This window comes from Myxine glutinosa, chromosome 8 (genome assembly GCF_964187855.1).
Source record: "Myxine glutinosa chromosome 8, kmMyxGlut1.1, whole genome shotgun sequence".
NCBI lineage: Eukaryota > Metazoa > Chordata > Myxini > Myxiniformes > Myxinidae > Myxine > Myxine glutinosa.
Genome location: NC_136268.1, coordinates 56,389,845 through 56,400,525, shown reverse-complemented (window position 1 = coordinate 56,400,525; position 10,681 = coordinate 56,389,845). Strand labels below are relative to the sequence as shown.

Here is a 10,681-nt window from a genome sequence, read left to right as displayed (position 1 = left end):
AAACAAATATTTATTTTAAATTAAGAAATGAAACTCTATTACCACATTGCAAAAATAACCAGGCAAATGAAAAATATTTGAAAACTCATCTCCAGGGTGCTTTGATTGTGGGCTGTAACACAAAACATTGCAGTATCTGCCAATTGAAAAAAACTCAAACCAGTTTAACCTAAAGCTACTTTAATGAGAGATGTTTTCCTGAATTTTCTGCACCAGTTTCCAAATCCGAGGTTCTGTTGTAGAAAGCGCACATCTAAGATCTGCCTCACATTCAAGGTGGTTCCGAGCCTTTGTCTTCAGCTGCACCAACGCTGAGAAGACTGATTCACAATGATAGGTTGTTGCAAAGGGCAGGAGTTTCCGAAGGCATTCCTTTGCAATGTTGGGGTAGCTTCCCATCATTTTTGGCCAAAACTCAGATAGAGGAAGCTTCAAAGACATCTCTGCATCCAGAATCATTTTGAAATTCAATCAGTTCATCTTGCAGGTCATCCTGGACGTCACTGACTTTAACACGAAAAAAGGATTCCTCATGAGCGCCAGTCCTTCTCTCCCAATTTGTGGAAAGTACTGCAGAAATTCTTCTCGGAGACAGCTGAGGTGTGTCACAACATCCCTTGCAACGCCAGAATCCAACCGCTCATTAATAGTGACTTCTGAAAGAGATTCGAACATGGTAAAGTTCCCTTCTTCAGCCTTTCGTTTCCAGTTTTCAAGCTTCTGTATAAATGCACTAAGAGTGTCAATGAACTGAATGATAGTTGTTCCCTTTCCTTGCAGCTTTAGATTCAGTCTGTTCAGTTGATCAAAAATATCCGCAAGGTATGCGAGGCGAAAGACCCACAGCTTTTCATGGAAGGAAGCTTCAAGTTTGTGCTTTTCTTGCATCTGTAGGGAACTCTGCATCTCTTCTCGGAGTTAAAAACACTCATGCGACAACATTTCCTTTTGATAGCCAATGCACCTTGGTGTAGTAAAGCAGGTTCTTGTGCTCTGAATCCATTTCTGTGCACAATTGCTTGAACAGTCGGGAATTCAAAGCACTGTTTTTCACGTAGTTCACAATTTTGATGACTTGTTCAAGAACTTCCTGAAGATGAGATAGAAGGGTTTTTGAAGCAAGAGCTTGCCGATGAATCAGACAATGAGCAGAAATGATGCCTGGAGATAGATTTCGAACAAGCGCTTGGAAGCCACTTTTTGCTCCTAGCATAGCTGGGGCGCCATCTGTGCACACTCCACAGAGGTTGTGCCAGTTCAGTTACTCATGGTCAAATAACTCTGTTACTTTTTCCATCACATCCACAGCTCTGGTATTTCTTTCGAGAGAATGGCAGAATAAGAATTCTTCCTTTATGGAATCACCCTTCACATACCGAACGAAGGCAAGAAGCTGGGAACAGGATGAAACATCTGTGGATTCATCCAACTGAATTGAGAACAATCCAAATGCAGCGTCTTTGATTTCAGCAATCACCTGTTCTTTTATGTCGCTAGACAAGTCAGCAATCCTCCTTTGAACCGTATTATTTGACAGATAAATTTTGTTGAACTTTTTTTTCAGCTTCTTCCCCAAGCAGAATCCTAGCCATCTTCAGAGCACATGGCTTGATCAGAGTCTCTCCGACTGTGTGAGGTTTCTTCTGTTGCGCAATGAGGAGGCTGACGGCATAACAAGCCTCCATAAGATGCTTGTTTTGCTGAAATAATGTTCCACTTTAATCTAAGCGCTGGCGCATCACGTTCTCATCCATTCGCTTGAAGAAGTCCACATACTTATGTTGATGATGTGGATGAATCTTCTCCAAATGGAGCTTCAACTTCGATGGCTGCAAAGATTGATTCTGGGAACTTTCCGGCACAGGACGCATTGTCCCTTTAATTTTCCACAATCATGTAAGGATGTGAATCCAAACTTTATGTATTGCTCATCATATCCTCGTTTTGTCATTTCAGAAGGGTTTCTGGAAAAAAAAAAGGAAAAATATTTTTAAAAACAAGACTTTAAAAATATGCAGGGAATAGTGGGTGGCTACCACTGGCCACCACCAACACACACAGAATTGAACTCTTGTTTTAGGCCTTGTGTGTGAAAAGATTATATTATTTGGGCAAATATTGGGCAGTCTCTGTGGCCCACCTGGAAAACGTGCTGTGGCCCACTGAATGGGAACCCATGCTCTAGACTAGAGTCTCGATACATATATATATATATATATATACATACATACATACATATACACAGTATATATGTAGGGGGGTTCACATAGGGGGAGCCTACAACCATCCAGTAAAGAGATGGCGTCTCCTAAAAAACACCCATCCAGTTTGGACCGGTTCAAGTCATACCAAAGACTTTAAAAATGGTACGTGCTGCTTCCTTTCTTGAAAGTGATAGAGCACGGACAATTCCCATCGGTTGGCATCCATGGGGAGAAGGAAATTCCTCTTGACAAATTATCACTCTGGACTCCTACTGCATAATGTTATACAACTCTTACTTTTATACTGGCTAAATGATAAGCTTCCAGGTCATGAACTCTAGTATACATAATGTGATTCCTTACCAGGAAAGGCATTTAATGACTGCATAGAAGGAAAAACCATTTAGTTAACATGATTTTCATGATTTGCTTTTCTAGACAAATGAGTACCGAGACCCTGAAATATAAAATAATGTCTTTGCCTAAGTTTTTTTAAATTAATGGGGCAATTGCTGTGTGTTATGTATCCCTTAGCATGATTACACACAGGTTGATGATGGAGTATGGTGGGGTTTTTGGGTGGTCCACGCAAATACGTTTGATATTGAGACTAAACCTCTCTGATTCACGTACCTGCTGTGGATTCCCGAGTCAATAGATATAACAATCTCCATGTCATAGGCCTCAAAACAATATAGATCTCTCAACATAAGGCAAAACTGAGCAAAACAATTGAGGAGGAACACCTGTAATAGGCTCCGGAGCATGTGAATTGCATAGAAAAATCAATGGGACTTAGTTATGTTGTGAGCTGAGTCAAAGTCTAACCTGTGAAGAAAAAGGTAGTTTGTTTGGAGATGCACACTAGCGGAACCCCTCCCTACCCCCTTTGGCAGAATGGGGGGGTACTGCACACCATCAGGAATACATGTTGTGGGGGTGCATTGCTAGCTAATGGTGCAATTGGTCACCTTCATCCTTTATCTGAATCTTTAGAAGTAGAGAAGTACATTCAAGTCCTGGAAGAGCATTTAAAGCCACATATCCTTCATCATATCACATCGGGACCAAAAACTGCATTTTCTTCCATTATTCTGCTCTTTGTGCATTTCGAAACTCAAGAGTGTCTTGACGTTAGCGACTTCATGGTGGATCATTCCATTGTAAAGTTTTATGACAAATCATAATATTTACATTGCAAATACACATCCTTTCAAATTGATTGATGCACGTTTTCCCAATCGATGTGAAAGACGACCTGGATTATGCTGGCATTCACATTTTGTCTTGGCCTGGAAATAGCCTTGATCTCAACAGATTGAGAACTGCTGGAACATTGGAGGCAGAAAATTGGCTGAAAGGCACGAAGAACCGTGATTGAACTTCACACCTCTTTGATGCAGTTATGGATCGAGAAAATTACAGTTGAATGCTTCAATAATCTAATATCATCCATGCCCAAGATGTGTGAAGCGGTCCTCAAGGCTAAAGGAGGTCCAACCAATTCACAAATGAGTCTTTGTTTTGAAGCTTCATCTTGTTTCTGCAACTTAAGTTCGTTGAAGGATGTTTATCTTTTCCGTTTCCCTCTGCAAAACGATGTGATTCTTGTTGTCCATGTTTCCCTGAAATCATGACTTTTTGATGGGTGAAGAAGAAATCTATTGCTTTCTTCATCAACTGAGTACAAATCTTTTTAGTGTGTTTGTATTGTGAAAAATATATTACTATTAGCAAAATAAATTATGTGAATAAGTTAATAGTCACACATAGAGTACATTCTTCTTGAATACAAGGAAAAAACAAGAAAGAGCAATCAGAGATTGCAAACCTTCGCCAGGATGTATTTTCAGTGGTTTTAAGGCTTTTGTGTTAAAACAAATATGGCGGCCGAACCACGTGACCTATGACGTCAAATTATCATTAAAAAAATTCGACAGGTGGAGTTGCACCTATGGTGAAAATTTCCTGTCGATCGGACCAACGGTTGCAGAGAAAATCATATTTATTCTCTGCGGACAAACAAACAAACAAACAGACAGACAGACTCAAATGCAATACCCTCTCCTCCGGCGAGGGTAACAAGTAAGATAAATAAGGTAAGGTTATTGGAGGTGTTCTTTGCAGGTGAATCATCTACATATATTTGTATGTTGAAAGATGTCTACACATGTTGAAAGATTTGCAGCTCAGGATTCATATTGTAAAGGACACACTGAGCAGTAAAAATAATTTAAGTTCTTTATTAATCACCTGATCTTTCGAGAACAAACTAGTTCTCTTCCTCAGAGTCGTTGAGTTTTGTGTGGTAGTGAAACCGTTAAGTTCTGTTGGGGAGGGTGCACGTGATGGATTGGTCCAAGTCCTTGCCAATCACAGGGCTTCCCTGCATTCAAATGACTGCCGTTTTTTGACTTTGTATTTGATTGCGTAGTGCTTTGTATGTGGGATGTAAATCGATGTCGGTTGATGGAGTTTTCATCAGAGTACCAGGCCTCGATAATGTCGCGGTTCACTCTCAAAGATCCTGTGTCAAGGATCGTGGTCTGATTCCATGAGTGTGTGTGTGTGTGTGTGTGTGTGTGTGTGTGTGTGTGTGTGTGTGTGTGTGTGTGTGTGTGTGTGTGTGTGTGTGTCGCAACCAATGACAACCTGTCTTGTCCTCTTACCGTTGGTGTTCAGTTAGCCTTGTGGTTCAGCATTTGGATGTTTGGCCCACATAATTGGCTTCACAATCTTCACATTGTATGTTGTAGATGATGTTGTCACATTGTTTGTCAAAAACGGCAGAGTCATTTGAATCAAGGAAGCCATGTGATTGGTAAGGACTTGGACCAATCCATCACGTGAACCCTCCCTAACGGAACTTAACGGTTAGCACAACATTCAACGCCTCTGAGGAAGAGAACTAGTTTGTTCTTGAAACGTCAGGCTATTAATAAATAAATTTTTTTATTCTTTTTACTGCTTAGTGTGCTATCCTTTTCAATATATATATAGTCACGTGAAAAAGTAAGTACACCCCATGTAAAGTTTTGACTTTTTCAACATATTTCAACATACAGCTATTTGATCTTCATTTCAACAATATTGATAGATAAAGGTGATATAATATAACAAATAGCATGAAACATTTACATTTTGTAGTCCATTGTATAATTTAAATAAACATAAATGCGAATTTCGCATGTGGAAAAAGTAAGTACACCCTTGGCTCTAATAGGTGGTATTGCCCCCTTTGGCAGAAACAACCTCAAGTAGGCGTTTCTTATAACTGTCTACCAGTTTCTGACCGACTGGGAGAAATTTTTGCCCACTCCTCCATGCAGAATTCTTTCAGCTGTGCGATGTTTGAGGGGTTTCTTGCATGCACAGCTCGTTTCAAATCCCCCCACAACATCTCGATGGGATTTAGATCCGGGCTTTGACTTGGCCATTCCAGAACCCTCCATTTTTTTTTTTTTTTTTTTTTTTTGTATACAAGATCGAGGCTCGTGAAAGAGCGAACATTAATCACACAGAAAGACAAACAGACACATAAAACAAATAACATCGGGAGCGGTAGACAAGATGGGGAGAGAGGGGGAAGGACACAAACACAACATTTGAGAGCAGGGACCGAGAGACATGGAGACATCGAGAGATCTGTGGGAGGGAGAGGGCTTTGGGGGGGAGGCATGTGAAGGGGGGGAGGCATGTGAAGGGGGGGTGGGGGTGGGAGAGGTATAAACATATGGACACTGCCAGGATTTCCAGGAAAGAAGTTGGAATTTCAAACAAGGTGGATCTGGGGTGAATTAGTGGGGGTAGAAAAGATCAAGGTTATGGATGGGGGAAGATAAGAGATGGTGGTGAACAGCTGTTTTAAAGACCTGGAGGGAGGAGAGGGATTGAAGGGAGTGTGGGAGTTTGTTCCACAGGCGGGAGAAAAGAGGAATGAAAGAGTGAAGGTGAACGGAGAGCCAAGATTTCGGCAGTTTAACCATCAGAGGGTTGCTGGCAGATCTTGTGCGACCTGTAGGAATATTTGGGGGACAGAGCACAGAGAGAGCTGGGGGAGCAAGGCCGGAGAGGAGTCGGTAGAAGACAGAAAGGCCACCTACCTGCCTGCGGTGAGTGAGTGAAAGGCCCTCAGAGATAGCTTCATCGCGGGAGATTCCAATGATTTTGAAAGCTTTGGATTCAACAGCGTGAAGCCGAGCCAGGTGTGAGGCAGGAGCACCAGCCCATAGGGGAGAACAGTATTCCATTGAGCTGCGGATGAAAGCCTTGTATGTGGTGAGGACCTCAGGTGTGCCGAGGAAGGACTTCGCACGACGGAGGATGCCCAGTCGGCGACTGGCTTTGGAGGCCAGCTTGGAAATGTGGTTTTCCCAAGAAAGATCATGGCAGATAGTGAGACCCAAAAGCTTGAGTGACAGAACTTCTTGGAGAGGATTGTTGAGAAAGTAGATGGGAGGGTTGTCCAGTCGATCTTTTCGGAGAGACATAGTAAGAGAGTGAGATTTGTCAGGATTGAAAGACATGTTCCACTTGTTTGACCAGTCTGTGATTTTGTCCAGGTCTTCAGAGAGTGAGGAGGCTGCAGACTGCCGATCTGAGGGAAGAGGAATGGAGCGGCAGAGAGTGGAGTCATCAGCAAAGAGATAGAGAGGATTTTCCAGAGAGTCAGAGAGATCATTGATAAAGACCAGAAAAAGCACAGGGCCCAGCACACTTCCTTGGGGAACTCCAGCCTGAACAGGAAGGGGAGATGAGAGAAATCCATTCAGGGCCACACGTTGACTACGACCAGAGAGGAAGTCCGCAAGCCATGCATGGAGATTTCCATGGATACCATAGGAGAAGAGTTTGGTGAGCAGAGCTGGGTGCCAGACCATATCAAAGGCCCTTGATATGTCAAGGGAGACAGCTCTGATTTCCTGTTTGGCATTGAGGACCTCCATCCATTGTTGAGACAGCAGAAGCAGCATGTCCAGAGTAGAGTGACCTGGTTTGAAACCAAATTGATGATCAGAGATCAAGCCATTGGAGAAGAGGAAAGATTTCATATCCGAAGCAATGATGGATTCCATGACTTTGCTGATAATTGGGAGCAGGCTGATTGGTCTGTAGTTGCAAGGATCTGTTTTTGCACCTTTTTTGTGTAAAGCGGTAATGTTAGCTGATTTCCAGGATGCTGGCAGATGACCTTGAGCAAAAGATAGGGTGAAAAGAACAGAGAGAGGGTGAGATAGAGCGGCAGAGCAGGATTTTAGGACCCGTGGGCTGATGCCGTCTGGTCCAGTTGCAGAATCAGAGTCGAGGTTTGACAAAAACTCCTCCACCTTGTCAGGAGAGAAGGACACAGAGTCCAGGAGCAGTTGGGTTCGACTGGGAAAGGTGGGAACAGAGAGAGATGGGTTTGGGACTAAGGATTTCGAGGCGAACACAGAGTTGAGGCATTCGGCTTTGTCACGTGCGATGTCAACTGTGTGGCCATTTGAGGTAAGGGAGGGGATGGAGGGGGAACAAACACCAGAAACGGATTTGACCAGACGCCACCAGGATTTGGAGGAAGGAGACAGGTTTGAGAGTTCATTCTTGAGTGAGGAGAGATAGTGCTTCCTGGCACTCCTGAGGGTAGACACACACTTGTTCCGAGCTTGGTGGAAGGAACTGAGATTTCCTTCAGTTGGATTAGCCTTCCAAGAGGCAAAGGCAAGTTGTTTCAGGGCAACTGCCTCACCACAAGATTCAGTGTACCATGGACGGGAGGAAGGGTAAGACAATTGTGGGCGAGATGGGATAAATCTGTGCATGAGAGAGATCAGTTTGCTTTGGAAGAATTCCCAGGAAGAATTGATGTCAGAGGCATTGGAGATGGGAGACCAATCCAGACGATTGATGGCTGCTTGAAGACCGTCCCAGTCGGCCTGAGTGAAATGCCAGACTCGTCGACGCTGAGGAGGCTCTCTGAGAATGGCCAGAGAGATGTCCACTTTGACAAGCACATGATCAGAAGAACCGATTGGAGCAGAAGAAGAGCAGCAGACATTAGCAGGGAAGTTTGTCATAACCAAGTCTAGAAGAGAAGATACTCCATTGGCTGAGATCCGGGTCGGGAAATTGACAGATTGTGTCAATCCCAGTGAGTCACAGAAGTCCTTTGCTGAGGTGCCATGACTAGTGAGAGAGGAACCCACACCCAACCAGGTGGCATGATGACAGTTGAAGTCACCACATATGAGGAAGAGAGAGTTGGGATGAGTGGATAGAAGTTGGTCCATGTTGTCAGACATTGAAATGTAGATGGAGTCATCACTGTTTGGGGGACGGTACAGAACACATATGAACAAAAGGTGGGAGCGGAGAGGAAGCCGTAACCAGAGGTACTCCTGCGGGTGAGGAGGAAAGAGAGCAGTGCAAGGAGAGTGAGGAAGAGAGTTTTTGACAAAGATAGCCACCCCACCACCAGGCCGAGGCTCAGGTCTATCATACCGGAGGAGGGAGTAACCAGGAAGAGATATTAAGGAATCAGAGACATCTTGAAGGAGGAAAGTCTCTGTTAAGCAGATCAAGTCTGGATTGTCAGAAGCAACCTGTATGGAGAGATCAGTCAGGTTTGAGCGAAGGCCCCGGATGTTTGAGGTCCATACCGTTAATGAAGAGAGAGGGGGAGCATCGGGTACAGGACAGGGGAGGGGAGGAGTAGGGTAAGATGAAGGATGAGAGGGGGAGGTAGGGAGAGCAGTTGATAGTGTTTCAGATGTTGCAGAAGAGTTCCAAGAAAGGGAAGGATGAGGAGGATGAAAGGTTTGATGGTGAAGGGATGCGGCACAGTGAGGGGTTGTTTGAGGGGGGGCAGAGGAAAGTAGAAGGTTTGGGGGGGTGGAGGTATGAGATAGAAGGGAGACGAAGTGGGGAGGAGGCAGCTTGGAGGAGGAGGGGGGAGGAGAGAGAATTGGAGAGGAATGGTATGGGGGGAGAATTGAATGGGAGGGATTGGGGGGGAGTTTTGAAGGGGAGGAGTGAGGGGGGAGTTTAGGAGGGGAGGGGGCAAGGGGGGAGTTTTGGAGGGAAGGGGAAAGGGGGGAGTTCAGGAGTGGAGGGGCAAGGGGGGAGTTTAAGAGTGGAGGGGCAAGGGGGAAGTTTCGGAGTGTAGGTGCAAGGGGGGGGATTTGGATGGGAGGGGCAAAAGGGGAGTTTAGAAAGTGGATGATTAATGAAAGACGAACATTGATAACAAATTGGGTTTGTTGTGATTTTCAAGTTAGCAATCCGATTCAGAACGATGGAGGAGGGATGGAATGAATGTGAATTTAGACCATGTAGTGAGGGAGACGTATAAGATATTGAATTTCTTTTTTTTGAACTGGAATGAGTTGGAGAGGAAATTGAGAAAAGCCTTTTAAATAGGAAGAAAAACAGCGTGTTGTAATATACCACTGAATAAAAAACAGAAGGGGAAAGGTTAAACATATTTAAATAATATTTAAACAGAACTATGAACAATCTTATATGCACAAAAATACCAACGGGGGGAGAGCCGAGAGGGACCACCACGAGTCACGTGAACAGGACAAACGGTGGATGGCAAGGAGATAATGGGGGTGGGGCGAACAGCACACCTGGACAGAAAATACAGGATGAGACAACAGTACACGTGGAGAAAATAAAATAAATGTTTTTGTTTTTTTTGTTTTTTTTGGGGGGGGGGGGGGCGGGTGGGGATTTAGAACGTTAGACAGTATTATGTTCGGGGTAGAAGGGAAAAAACCAAGAGCCAAGCAAAACACGCTTAAGTTAACAAAACACCGACGGGGGTACAACTACAAGGCCACACACGAGGAGCAGAACACGATTAATTAATTACGAGTTACAGGAAATTCAAACCAAAACTAACTATAATCAAACAATATCGCATGGACGATAAAATAACGAGTTGAAATTTGACAATCTATCTGGGGAAATGGGGGAGAAACACGTGGTCGAAGAACGAACGAACGAATAAGAATGAATAAACGAATGAGCACAGAGAAGGTAATGTCTTTTTTTTTTGTTTTTTTGAGTTGAGATTTACATAAGGAAGTAGGCTTTGGGGTGGAAAGACTGCGAAAACAGAGAACGAAAGTTATTGGATCACAAACGACAGGCGCTGAGAGAAAAACAAAGCCTCAAGGTTGTACAGTGTACACTGTACAAGGCCTCAAGGCGACACAAATTAACAAATTCTTTCTTTCTTTTCAGCCATTCCTTGGTGGATTTACTGGTATGTTTAGGATCATTGTCATGTTGCAAGTTCCACCTTCGGTTGAGCTTCAACTTACGAACAGATGGCCTCACATTATCCTCAAGCACCCTCTGGTACAATGAAGAATTCATAGTGGATTCTATGATGGTGAGCTGCCCAGGTCCTGATGCAGCAAAGCTGCCCCAAACCATAATATTTCCACCACCAATCACCATGCTTTACAGTTGGAATCAGGTTATTGTGG

At 43.9% G+C, this 10,681-nt stretch overlaps 1 pseudogene; it reads right to left on the bottom strand.

Moving 5' to 3' along the window:
- Window positions 1–471: 471 nt before the first annotated feature.
- LOC144893372 (zinc finger BED domain-containing protein 5-like) overlaps window positions 472–10,681 on the bottom strand; it is a 28,639-nt pseudogene continuing 18,429 nt past the window's right edge.